This window comes from Maylandia zebra, linkage group LG17 (assembly GCF_041146795.1).
Source record: "Maylandia zebra isolate NMK-2024a linkage group LG17, Mzebra_GT3a, whole genome shotgun sequence".
Lineage (NCBI taxonomy): Eukaryota > Metazoa > Chordata > Actinopteri > Cichliformes > Cichlidae > Maylandia > Maylandia zebra.
In genome coordinates, this window is record NC_135183.1 from 26,157,094 (window position 1) to 26,171,202 (window position 14,109).

Sequence of the window (14,109 nt, forward strand, 5' to 3'; positions counted from 1 at the left end):
GAAGACTTTTCTCTTTAGTGACTGAAGGCAAAGAGGAAAAGATTTTCTCCTGGGCGGTAACTATTATTAACAAGCCCGGTGGACTGCTAAACAAGGCAGTTCTTGTGGGAATGTTTAGTTGGATCAAATGTCCTGTTTCCAAGAGAGCAAAATTATTTTGTGCATGTGTAGCATGTTGTATCATGATCACTCTGATCCATCCCTCTTAGCTGAGGGGGGAGCCCTGAACTTGGTAACAAAGCCTGGTGTCTGGTTCTGTAAGATTGCTATTTGATTAAGACTAATCTTGAGGTTTTTCTTTCAACTGCTTTTGTCTCGGGTGGAAGTACTTTTTTTTGTTGCTCTCTTTCAATGTCTAAATTAACACTCAGCCTGTTCGACTGGATTTTGAGCCCTCTGATTTAAAAACAGCTGCACCCAAGGATAATGTCTATGAGGGGGACAGACATGAGAAAATGCCAATCAAGCAGTTTACAAATTAAGGGGAGGAAAGCGTTCCTTTCCTTTCTTCTTTAGAGTCTGCGTAGGAAATAGATAACAAAAAACAAAGGAAAGCAACTAGCGTCAAAGTTCCCTAATTAAGACATAATTAGTGCATTCTGGAAGTCGGAAGTGGAAATTCATGTGGAATGCCCCCTCAAGTTGAAGCAGCTCCATCAACCTCGAGTTAAAAACCCAGGATGGCGGCAGTGAACATAAACAGTAGCTGTCATGTCACTGAGTCTGCAGCCCGGTGTTTTTGTGTGTTTTAGTTATATTTTTCAATTATTGTAATTCATGGGTTTTGGTTCCGCTTATTATATATTTAGTCCTAGGATTTTGGTTTCTGTTATTTTGCCTTTCTAATGTTCCTTGTCGTGTCATGTCTTGTCTCCTTGTTCCCTCTGTCTCCCCAGTCAGTCAGGTCTCTATGTTCAGTGTCAAGTCTGTGTCTCTGTGCCTGTTGTGTGCTTCCTATTTTATTTTGATAGTCCCTGTCCTGTGTACAGTGTGTCTGGTTTTGCTGGCTCTGATTTCTCCCTGCTGTGTTTCTCTTCTGTCTCCCTTTCCCCGATTGTATTTAAGCCCTGTGTTTTTTCCTTGCTCTGTGTTGTGTTGTACCTACTCATGTGTGTAAGTCTCGCTGTGGTCCATGTTTCTAGTTTCCTTGAGTTTCTCAATGTTCTTTTCCTAGTTTTTCCTAGTTTTGTTTGTTTTTTGTGCTTATGTTTTGGACATTTTTCCCAACAATAAAGCTGCTGCCTTGAGTTCACCTTTTGTGTCCTGCATTTGGGTCCACCTCCTGCTGGACACAGCCTCACATGACAGTAGCAAAACTGCAAAACTTTTAGGCTACGTCCACACGTACACGGGTATTTTTGAAAATGGAAATTTTCCGTTTTCGTTTTCTTTTTAAAAAAATCCTGTCCACACGTAAACGCAAAAACGAAGGAAAACGCTGCTAGGAACATGCCAAAGCAACAGGTGGCGATATATTCCGAACCTGTAGAAATGTTGGGCAATCAGAAGTCTAGAAGCCTGGGTGGGAAAAGTAACCAAAGATGGCGCATAGAAACAGAACTGAGTCCTATGTGGAGGAACAGAAACTGTGTTGTATATGTAATCATGTAAACACTGCAGAGAGTAAAGTTAACAGTAACAGTATTTTGTCCAAGTCCGCCACTGTAGAAATCCATTTCACCGAAATAATAACGTGGCGCAAAGTGTGACGTGAAAAAAGGCGCACACCTTTGATGCTGCGTTTTCTCCATTTTTCTCGTCCACACGTAAATGCAAAAACTGAGTTTTCGAAAATATTCACCCTGGCAGGCGTATTTAAAAATCTCAGTTTTCAGTGACCGAAAACGCCGTTTACGTGTGGACGAAAGGTGCAAACGCAAAAATCTCTGTTTTCAAAAATACCCGGGTACGTGTGGACATAGCCTTAATCTGTGCTGCCACTGTTCTGTATTTGTGACTATGTGACAGGCTGTATCCATGAACATGCTGCAGCAGTGTTTTTAACAAGCACTATGATTAGGGTTGCCAACCGTCCCTTAAAAAACGGAATCGTCCCGTATTTAGAAACAAAAGTACACGTCCCGTATTGAGCTAATAAGGGACGCACTTTGTCCCGTAATACAGTGAGAATCAAAAGTAGTCTATAAATGTTTATGGAATTAACGCTTTGTTTGAGAACATAATTCCCAGCCCCTCTCCTGCTTTGTGACCAATGAGCTGACAGCACACTTATGACAATTCGAGTATGACAATTCAGATTACCGCTCATCTCATTGGTCGAGGAAAGGTCGCTTACAGAGAAAATACCGGAAGACAACAGATGACCACAACAAGAAGCATGGCCAACAGGGAAACAAACGCCGACACTGCGGTGCAAGTCTCGGATGACAGTACACCTAAAGCTGGGCAGACACTGTGCGATTTTTTCAGTCGCGTTATTCAGCTCCTGCTCAAACTGCACAATTGACTCGCAGGGGTTAGAAGTTGGTAGGTCACGATGCAGGTCTCACACTATACCGCCCGATGCTCTGATGCGACCTGAGTGCGCACACTGTGCCTCCATAAAATGAAGGTTATAACAGAAAATCTGTCGCTCTCCCTCTCTGTCTTTCACTCACACAGACACGCACACCACCACCATCAACTTTGCTAAATTGCTAATGAAAAACATTGATCAGGCAGCTGTGACTGAGCAGCAGTGTCGATCCAACTATTTTCACGGTTGTTGTGGTCGTGATCATTTTGTGATGCCACATCGAAAAGGCTCGGATGAACTTTCCAAAGTTCTCCAAGTTGTGCCTCCGTCGCTTGTGTCCAGATCACACGCTGCACTGCCGTGCTGCTCCATCTTTTACACCAACGTTTACGTGTTTGCGCGTGAGCAGTGAGCCCCTGTGGTGACACCCTCACGAGCGATTGATGATCGGGAGCTGGTCGTGAGGTGTTAATCACTTCTCGTTACCCCACGTATACTACACGACGCACGATGAAGGCCAAAATCGGTCCGATCACTCAAAAATCGTCTCAAAATGGGCCTAAAACCGCACAGTGTGAGCCCAGCGTTAGAGCAGCAATGTTTGTTCCCCTCAGAGAAAGGGAAGAATGGGAAAAGGAAAACACCTGGCTGGAAAAAGTTAATATGGGCATGTGCAATGAATATCAGCGCTATGTGGCCAGAAGTGTGATAATATAACTTATTTTGTGTAATAAACAACTGCAAGGATAGATGATTACAACAAATTGATGACTAATACATAAAAGTAATACATAGATGAATAATGATGATGAGTTATGATGCGTAATCATGGGAACAAGCGGGTTTACAAACAGGAGCAGCTGATTAGCATTAGAAAAGCTGAAATAATACCTCAACTGAAGCCAATTGTACTAAATGCACTAAATGTGCACTGTTACAAGAATATTTTTCTTTCTATTGTTTTCTATTATTTTAAGTTAAGCAGGACAGAGTTCTTTTAAAGAAAGATTTACTTATATTCTCAAAAGTTAAGCATGACAGGCTTCTGTTTAAGAAAGAGACCTGTTTTACTGTGTTAATGTTGTCATTTTGAGCTAAAAATAAATGGCTAAATGATCATTTGTTTCACATGTGTTCATATCACAAAGAATACACATCTACTTAAATCAAATTCAAGTCAAATGGTTAAAAAAATAATTTCACACACAAAAAAAGAGCTAGAAAATTCACCACACTGGGAAGGGTGAAGACAACTGGGTCGCCCGGCCCTGGCCACGAGGTGTCCCTTATTTATTTTTCAGGGAGTTGGCAACCCTAACTATGATGCATAGTTAGTGATGTTTTACTTTGCTAAGATGCCAAACAAATCCTGTTTTTTCCTTGGTTTTTTACAACTTTACTACTGGAACAAGGTCAACTTGGCAGTGACGGCACTCCTTGTTTCCGAAGTATCTAGAGCGCGGCATATATCTTTGTTCTTTTAACCCGTTACAGAGGCCAAAGTGCAGGTTTTATTATCATTTTGTATCGCCCTGCTTCTTGGTTTCCTGTGGTCACGCCTGTTTTTGTTAAACAAATGAGATGTTAACTATTAAGCTTTAGAAGTGCTCACTTTCCAATGATTTCCCCTTTGAACAGATCCGGGCTTGCCAAGTTAAGCAGGCAGATTTAAGAGTGTTATTGAGCTTTTTCTTTAAATGCTGTTCTTTGATTGTGTGATTCACTGGAAGAGGCTTGTGATGAGATTCCATCGTCATATCTTAAGGTTGGGCAATTACCACGTTGTGTCTCACACAGTCTTATACTTCACTTCGAGATTAAATGATTTCAGGAAAGTTTCCAAGTATGTGAAATCACTTGGCATTATCAGACACAGGAACGCCCTGGTGGATGCAGACTCAAGCTAATGGTCTGTGCATCATCAGGCAGGTTGGCTCCTCTGCTCCTCTGGACCTCCACTGGACCTCCCACTCACTGCAGGATCAAAGTCATGCTGGATGTCAGGGGACCGGAGGAGAATGACATTGTCATCAACCACTGACCACACCATCACTATGCTAAATCATATCACGGTATTTCCTGCTGATAGGCCTGGTATGCCCCTGTTTGTCTTATTTCTTTTATTCTCGGCCTTTCTGGAATGTCAAATTACACAATGTGCAAGAGGAAATGTCAGATTTCACCATCACCCTAAAGTGTTTTTGTTTGCTGCGCTTGTGTTGCTAGCTGCGATGGTAAGCTCAACACGGGCCTGAGATGGACTAAACAATTGCCTTGTGGTTGAAGTGAAGTGGTTGTGTCGAAACCATGTCATGCTATGTAGCCTTTGCTTCCTGCATTTCACACACTCTTCCTTTGTCTTCTGTGCATGCAAGTGGACAAATGCAGTGAGCCAAAACTGCCACAGAATGGTTTCAATTTTAAGAAGAGTTACCTCACAGAAACAATACTCCCCAGCCCCACTTGGGTTTATTAAACTCACAGCAATTATTAGTGTGTATAAGTGTGTTTGATCTGGCTACAGTTCATGGCCTGTGTCTCTATCTGTGGGACCATTGATAACAGGTTGATCCATCCTTCTGTTTGGATTCAGGAGACGCTCAGAAGTTCTGCAGTCTCCCTGCTGAATTTAATCAAGCAATGAGACCAATGAAAGGAATTAAGACTGGAGCTGAGTCAGCCTCACAGAGGTCTCTTTATACTGCTGCCGAACTTGACGGGGTCCAGGGTTAGCATGCATCACACACAGGAAAACAGCAAGCAGCTTCCAGACAGTCGCAGCCACAGCAGTCCGCCTCTGAATCTCCCCCCCTACACACTCCTACTGCACGCTGTTTATAAGAAGCATATCGCCTTGCTAGAACCACTTTCAAAGAGCTTTCGTTCACATTGTGAGGCCCCCCATTTCCTCCTCTCTCTCAGGAGGGAAATGTAAGTGTGCAGGAGTGGAAATGTTGCAGAGTAGAAGGGAAGTGAGTGGACCATGTTATTTGTGGGGCTGTGAGGCCCATAGGCTTAAAATAAACTTACACAAAATGACTTACTGGAAACTGCTCAGTCTTCTGCTGCTGATTAATGCCTCATTTTTCTTTGGGCACAGAGAGTGTTTGAGAGCAGGACAGAGGGAGAAAGACTAACTTTTGTTTGATCCAAGGTCACTGAGTGGCCAGCTGCAAGGCGCTCTATCTAGCATAGGGATCTGTCTTCCTATTGGACATCCTGTCTCTGATGAATTGTTACTTCTCTGATTTAAAATTGCACAGAGGAAGCTGGCTGCTGTCAAGACACACCCACCAGCACACATACTTCAGCCAATCAGATGACTCCAGTTGTCCAGCATCCTTCGCACTCAAACAGCTGCCACAGGAGCTCCTCTACTGGAATTTTTTGTGTGTCTTTCCTTCCCTAATCTCTGACCACACACACTTGTTCAGTGTGACAGGCAGCCGCTGCCTTTTGGCTCTTACTCAGCCCTCCACCCCACCCCACCCCTCCACCCCACCCCTCCACACCCCACGTCTTCTGCACCGCCCTGAGACATGTGTGTGTTGTGAGGCAAATGAGCAGGAAAGCTGGGCAAACTTCAGAGACGGCTGTTGGAACCCAACAAAGGGGGCCCCCCACATCAGAGTTATATAACAGAAATCTAACTGCATGCTCACATGAAGAATATCACTCTTTTTCGCCTGCAGATGCATGCCGTGAGCTCATGCTGTGAACCCACATGCATTCTGGGTTTTTTTTTGTCTTGTATACTAAGAGAAACAGCATAGATGCAAATATATTATCCAGATATCTAAGTGATTTCTTATAGACATCATCTGGAAGGGATGTGACTTCATCTACTTAAAATCCAACGTTTGTCATTTGTGCTAAGTGTCCCTCTCCACCCAACATATTTAAAAAGTAATTTTGAATTTTTTTTAGCCCAATATCTGATATTTTTTAAATATTTTTCAATCAGTCGATTGAAGCCCAGAGGCAGGAGAATCCCCACAGTCCTCAGGGTATCACCACCCCAATCGAAGTTCATTGTCGTACAGACCCTTCCATAGTCTCCAGATTGGAACTCAGTCAAATCCAGCCAGTAGCAGTTCCCAGTCTAAAGCTTAGCCAGCCACACTCAATATTAGATTCTATTCAGGGCCCAGCCATTTAATATCAGCCCCTAGCTTGGAGTTTAGCCACCAGCAGCTAGCAACACATTCGTGTATAGATGTAAGCCACCAAAATCAACACCATGTTCCAGCCCAGAGCCATCCAGAAACAGCCGACAGAGTCTTCCAACACAGAGTGTAGCCAATCATTACCAGCAAGGGAAAGGAAGAAGGAAGGTAGGAAAGATCAGATTCTGTGGCCCAGATCCAGTGAGAAAAGAGAGTGGGAAACCATTGACTCAGAACCAGCTTTTATACTAGATCAACCGAAGGATCCAGTTGAAAGGAAGTTGGAGAACCTGGGAACCATCATCTATGGCTATGGGCTGAGCGGTTTGGGGTAAAGAACAAGACTCAGAGACAGCAGAAAGGCCCTTTAAACCAGTTAAAGTCCAGGAGACAGCGGGAAATTGACAGATTAGTGAAAGAGAGAAGACAAATGAGGAAACAGTGGAGGAAGGCCTTTGAGACAGAAAGGGAGGGACTTACTGCCCTGCAGGAGTAAATAAAGCAACAACTTACTAAGCTACGAAGAGCAGAACACCAGATGACAGCGTAAGAAGAAAGAACGGACCCTTTTCTACAGCAACCCATACAGCTTTGTTAGGGGCCTTTTTGTTGAAGAGAAGAGTGGGTGTCTCAAAATGCCCATAAATGACCTGGAAGATCATCTCAGGAAAACTAACTCTGAGGATCGGAGCAGTTACCATTCCGAGTGATATGCCGCCTATCCAGGCACCTGAACACCAAATGAACATAAGACCACCTACATGGATTGAAGTGGAGAAGGTAGTGAAGCACGCAAGAGCAGCATCGGCCCCAGAACCTAATGGCATCTCATATAGGCTCTATAACAACACATCAAGAGTCCTCAAATACCTGTGGAAACTTATGAAGGTAGCATGGCAGAAAGGAGTGATTCCAAAGGCTTGGCAAAAAGCAGGAGGTATTCTGATCCCTAAGGAGAAGAACTCCTCATCCATCAGCCAGTTTTGCCAGATCAGCCTGCTGAACGTAGAGCGAAACATCTTCTTCAGTGTCTTGGCCCAAAGACTATCAACTTTCCTGCAACAAAACAACTATATTGACACATCAGTGCAGAAGGCCGGCATCCAGGGCTTCTCGGGATGTCTGGGGCATGCCAGCGCCATCTGGCAGCAGATTCAAACTGCCAAGAAAGAACAAAGGGACCTTCATGTGGCCTTTTTAGACCTTGCCAACGCCTTTGGGTCAGTTCCGCACAAGATCTTGTGGATGGCTTTTAACTATTTCAGCGCACCAAACCACATCACAGGTCTGGTCAAGACCTACTTTCGGGACTTACAGTTTTGTGTGACAGCTGAGAACACCACCACAGCCTGGCAGCACCTGGGAATTGGAGTTATGGTGGGCTGCACAATTTCCCCTCTGGCATTAATCATGGCAATGAAGTTGGTCATGCGGGCATCTCGGTGGGTAGTGGGAGGTGAGAGACTCGTCTTCCTCCCATTAGAGCCTACATGGATGACATGACCATCATTACAACAGCAAAACCATGTATGAGACAATTGCTACAGAAGCTCCAGGAAAACATGGGCAAGAATGGGTAAGAAAGGAGTTTAAGCCAAGTAAATCTCACAGCATTTCCATCATAAAAGGAAAACTGACAGCTGAGCAATTCTATATCAGTGGAGAACTAATTCCAACAGTCTTAGAGAAGCCTATAAAGAGCCTGGGACAGTGGTATAATGCAGACCTCAATGATATGAATGATACCTGAATGGCTAGAAGAACTAAGGCAGAACTTGGCTAATGACCTCAAGTGGATTAACAACACAGCACTCCCAGGGAAACTGAAGCTCTGGTGCTTCCAGTTTGGGTTATTACCAAGACTACTGTGGCCGCTGACAATGTACGAGATCTCACTCAATCATGCCAATAGAGACTGAAAATGTGACGTCATTCAGGGGTAAAACCGCAAAGGATTCTGGGAACTCGTGGCAAGAGGTACTAGCGCACGCAGGCTTTCAATTGAAATTACATTACACAGCGATAAAAAGAAACACAAAAAATGGCATTATTTCCACTACTAATTAATTACCGTTGAGCTTAAAGGTCCAATTAATAAACTGTTAACGAATGTGTATTTATGAAGTGAGACTGGTAAACTTACGACTGGTAAACTTACGTTTGTTCGTACGATGGTCTTTCGTTCTACACGGTGCATTTCAAGGTCCTGTACCCATCCGTCGGTAAACTGTACCTGGGCTTGTTGCAGTGACCTGAAGTTACTAAACTTCACGAGTGTATGCACTCACTCCAAGAAGCGTATAATTATAAATATGAGCGTGGTGAAAGTTGGGCAGCACGCTAACGTCTTTTGTCCACTCTGTGTGCTCGTAAGGGTCTAACCCTTTCACTCGTTTGATTTTTTCCTCGTATCTTTTCTTTGACTTTTCTTTAAGTCTGTCTTTGTACGGACCGGCATTGTTCTCCTTCGTTTTGTACATACCTTTTTTGGGGGACAAAGAAAAAGCAAGAAGGTATTGGAACCGGAGAATGAACGTTTTCAGGGATGAAGTGGACCCCAGCCATATCTGTACTTGCTTACAGGGCATTATTTGATTGATGGTGTTTCCTCTGTATTATTATATGATCTCTCCATTAAATATAAAGCATCATAAGGTTACTGTATGTAATTTGGCGCTATATAAGTGAAATTGAATTGAACTGAATTATTTACCATTTCAGATTATTTGGCACACTCTTTACTTAGCTCTGAGAACTAACTTCCTGGTATCTTTGCTAAAGTAATGACCATAACATAATTTCATGGTTTTTTTTTTAAACACACATCAAATACACGTACACACACAAAGGACACAGCAAACTGATATAATCTTAGAGTTACTGAAAGACTCATTTTATTAGTTCTGATGTGGCAGGAAGTCGCAATTTCCAAGTTTCCCTCAACTGCCCCTTCAAGTCAGATTTCTAACTTGGAAACTCAAGTGGCCCACCAACCCCTACTATCCAGGATGGCAGCAGTGCACATAAGCATTAGTAAAACTGTATAAGTTATAGTCAGTATTGCCACTTTTGTGGTCAGTGCGCAGAACACTGAGCAGGCATGAACATGCTGCAGCAGTGGTTTTAAGTGCAAAAAAACAAGTGTTGTTCTGCATTGCTAGTGATGCATGAATGGCTCTATCATAGTTTTCCCACTTTACAACTGACAATTGCTTAACTCGGAAGTGACATCACTCTCAGCACTAACATCCAACTTGGTTTGTGCTAAGCCCTGGAAGCTCATTTTTCATTGACTGCTTGCTGTGTCTACAAAAAGCAGATATTAAAAAGGCATTTTTCAGATAATTACTCTAATTACTCAGCATGATAGCAATGACTGTCCCTCTGCAGTGTTCTTTATAAACATTTTGCAGTAGGAATCTTTTTCTCCAGCACCTTATAGAACCTCTTTTGTTTCAAACCATACCCTCTTCCTCACCCCTCTGTCTGCTGTTTTTCCTGAAATGATGATGGAGAATGGCCCAATGTTTCTTGAAGGCTCTGGAAGAAATGAGGGTTGCAAGCTGCTGGACATCAGACTTGCATATGGACATAAAGGAGGAAGAGGAGGAGGGACATCCAGCCATGACCGAGGCCCAAACTGTAGAAGAGAAACCCCCTTGTGTTCATGACCCAGACCAGGGCCGGATGTTGCTATCTGTTCTGCCATTGTCTCCTCAAATGTTGGCATTTGAGTTTGAAAGATGGCTTTCAGTTATGCCAAAACATTCCTAAGACACAGTGTGGGGGGGAACACCCTCTTTTTCCTGCGCTGATTTGACGGAGCTCCATTTGTTTTCTAATCTTGCTGCATAGTTGAGTGCAAATTAGCTGATTGCACCACAGGGTTTCCAATCACATCTGAAGGATTGATGATAGGAGTTACTCAGGCATTAAGGAAGTGGGATTTACAAATCCAAAAAAATATAATTAAGAGATGCTGGGTAAAGAAAACCACAGCATTTGTTGATAGCAGCTCAAAACAGTTATTTCTCTGGCATGACTGACTTGGAGTTCTCCCGGAAAGCACCTTCTTCCACACTTTTCACCGTCAGCCACTCCATGTTGAGTGGCACTGATAGGGCAGCTTTGATGTATGACACTCCTGATAGAGGCTGCCGATAGTTTGACAAGAATAGCATGTGAAAGAGCAACAACATTCAACTGAATAATTATGTCGCCCACATTTCATGTTTGGGAACGCTTCCAGAAGGAGCGAGTAATCAGGAGATGTGAAGGCATATAGCATTGCAACCATGTGACACACAGAAGCCACTTTATCTCCTTTACTGGCTGACATACACCAGCTATCAGTCAGCTCTGGGAGGAGTGTTCACCGCTGTTCACACCACAGCATTCCAGCCATAGCATCCTCTCCTCTACTGTCAGTAAACCCAAACAGCCAGCTTGACTCAGAGCACATGGGCAACCTGTAATCAAGCTTGGTCCCGAAACTGGCATGTAAAAGTAAATCCTGTGTTTATATCCGAGAGAGGCCTCCCTCATGGAGTGGCTTACTTGATCTTCCACAGGAAATGCATAAGATGATTTTAAGCTTCAAGCCAAGCTGTAGGATTAAAGATCTTGACTCTCACCCTGCACCTCTTCCCTTTTTCTTTGTCTCTTTCTCTTGATCTGTGGCAGTCTGCCCATCTCCGGGCCCCTGTGCTCTGGTGGGTTCAGTGGACTGGTATGCAGCAGGAATCTTTGGATCAAGGTGATTTCACGCTCCTCCACGTTTTCCCAGGGCTTTGGGCGGTCTCTGTTACCTCTGTGCAGCCTGCAGCGTGTGATAGCACTTGACATGTGTTATCATAGGACACATGCACAAACAGCACCAACAGGGTAAGGCCATTTTATCTGTCTAACACCTCTGTTTCCCTCAAGTGTCACTGCTGTGACTGTCTGGTATAGCAGTCTCCCTTGGCCTCTTGCAGGGAGACCTCCTTCAGACGAAAACATTGAAGAGGGGATTTGTCAGCCTGCCCGTGCACAGACGAGGGGATAACCCTCTGACAATGAAATCTCAATTCTGAGATGAATCCTCTCAAATACCCCTGCCCTCCCCCCTCCTTTGAAGTTGAAATAACCTCACTAACCTTTGACATTCCCTCAGAGACAGTTCCCATTCTCACTTCACAGTCTGCTCTCATAATAGCGCCACAGTGCTCCATTTTTTTTCTCAATGAAACTCCATATCTCATTCAGCTATTGGTGGCGGCAGTGAAAGGGAGAAGTTTGTGAGAAGCGGATCAGTTCAGCTACTCTCAGAAACACTTTCTGCAAATTACACTCACGCATGATCTGAAGCAGTAGATTTACATACATGAATATATCTTTTATTTATCCAGGAGAGATTAAAAATTTCTATAGACCTTGCCAAGAGGATAGGACAAATCCAAAACAATAGTCATAATAAAACAACAAGTAAAGAACAAAGAAGTTCACTGGACATGATTTTTACACATGTTATGAACACACAAATAAGACAATTTCATGTTTTTAATAATGAGTCATCATTCGGAACTGCGCAGAGAAAACACAGACCCGCTTTGTGGCCTTCAAGTATTAAAAAGTGAAAGGAAGTCGACAATCTCATGACTTCCTCTTCTATATATAATCCTATGGTTTAACAGATTAGATCCTGTTTTAGAAGGACAAAATAACAAACACTTTTAGATATCCTGAAGATGCCACAAGGACTCTCTGCAGATTTGCATGTCCATCCTCATACTTTCATGTTTAGGGATGCCACTGCGCCAAAGGACTTCCTTTGAGGAAAACTTTGTTCTGGAAAGCCATCAACATGCCACATCCTTTGCACACACAACTCACTTTGAAGGGCTATAACCTGACTGGAGGCACCACTGGCTACCAAATATTCACATCATGAATGTGACCACACATGCACCACTAAAAAGAGCATGCTCAAATCTAATGTTTATCTGATATAGAGCCTATGTTAGTCATATTTTTAAAGGTGTAAACATACCTGGAATTGCTCTTTGTGCTAACCTTTAGCGATGTTTGCATATAAAAATGTGTACTGGTTTTGTCAAATGTTTTTAGATATATTTCTGGGACATTTTAGCCTTCATTGTGATAGGATAGGGGGAGAAAGACTAAAGGAAGACATGGAGCAAATGGCCTCAGATCGCCTGCTCCTCCCAGTGAGCTAACCAGCATTCTCGGCATCCATCAGTTTTTAACAGCATTGGATTCAGCATCTTGGAAATCCAAAGAGACATATTTTATTGAGTCTTTGTATGCTAATTTCCAGCTCCATTTTGTCTGTTTTAGAGCACCTTTGCATGACGTTCAGTATGAAATGATCCTTATTCTCCCCTCAAATGGAGGCATGATATAATTGGTTTGTTTTTTGTCTGTATGTCTATTTGTTAGCGGTTAGCAGATATCTTGTTCAAATTTTGTGCGATGGTAGATACCAATATAAGCTCAAACTGATTTAATTTTGTTGCTGGTCAAGGACAAGCTCAACGTCATTCCAAATGTGAAAATCAGTAATAACTCTACAATTCACGATTTCCTATGGATCATCTTCAAACTTCACAAAAACATACCAGGTCTTGGGGGACATGAGTATCTAGGTTGGCTAAGTATTAGGCCTTAACCTTCATTGTTAGCAGTCAAGGTCAAATTTGACCTTTAAAAATTTGGTAAAGAAACTGTTACGTACGGCCCAAAATGGCCTCCGTACAAGAAAGTAGTAGCTCTAATATTGACCAGTAAGGAACCACCACAGACACACTGCAATGGTTTACACAAGATTTCATTTTTTCTCAGAGTCAAACTACTGGCTGAAGACAACTCTGGCCAGGAATCCAAGGCCCAAGGCCACCACGGTCAGGGTAGTTAGCCTGGTTACAAACAGGGGAAAGGTGGTCACTTGGAAGAACAAGCAGCCAAAAACATATCAACCCTGCATCTTCCCCAGAAAGGCTTCCCACCCACCTTTTCAGGCCTGGCGTCGTTCGAGCTTGGGTCTCCGCATCAAATCCTGCTTCCACTCTCAAGCTGAAACTTCCCTAAAACTTGTCCAGTTTCCTTTTCATGGGCACAGAGAGTCTCCAATCAAGTGTTTGTTTCCCCTCCCAGCAGGTCCACACAAATGCCAATTAAAATGAGTCCTCCCTCCAACATCCTCAGATTATTTTAAAAGCAAAACCAGGCCAGGTTAAAAATCTTTTCCTTTAAAATGTGCACACTTCATCCTGGAGTCTCCGAGGCTTCCCTGCTGCACGTGCAACAATATAGCACGTGAAAGGCCATGGGGAGAGGTATCCTTTGGGGGAAGTTGGGCTCTCTGAGTGCCCTTTTTTGTCTTGCTGAGCCTTGGTACACCCCCCCTCTGTTCACCCACCATCTAATTCAGCAATTTTTGCAATCTCCCTTTAAGCCAACTTTCTT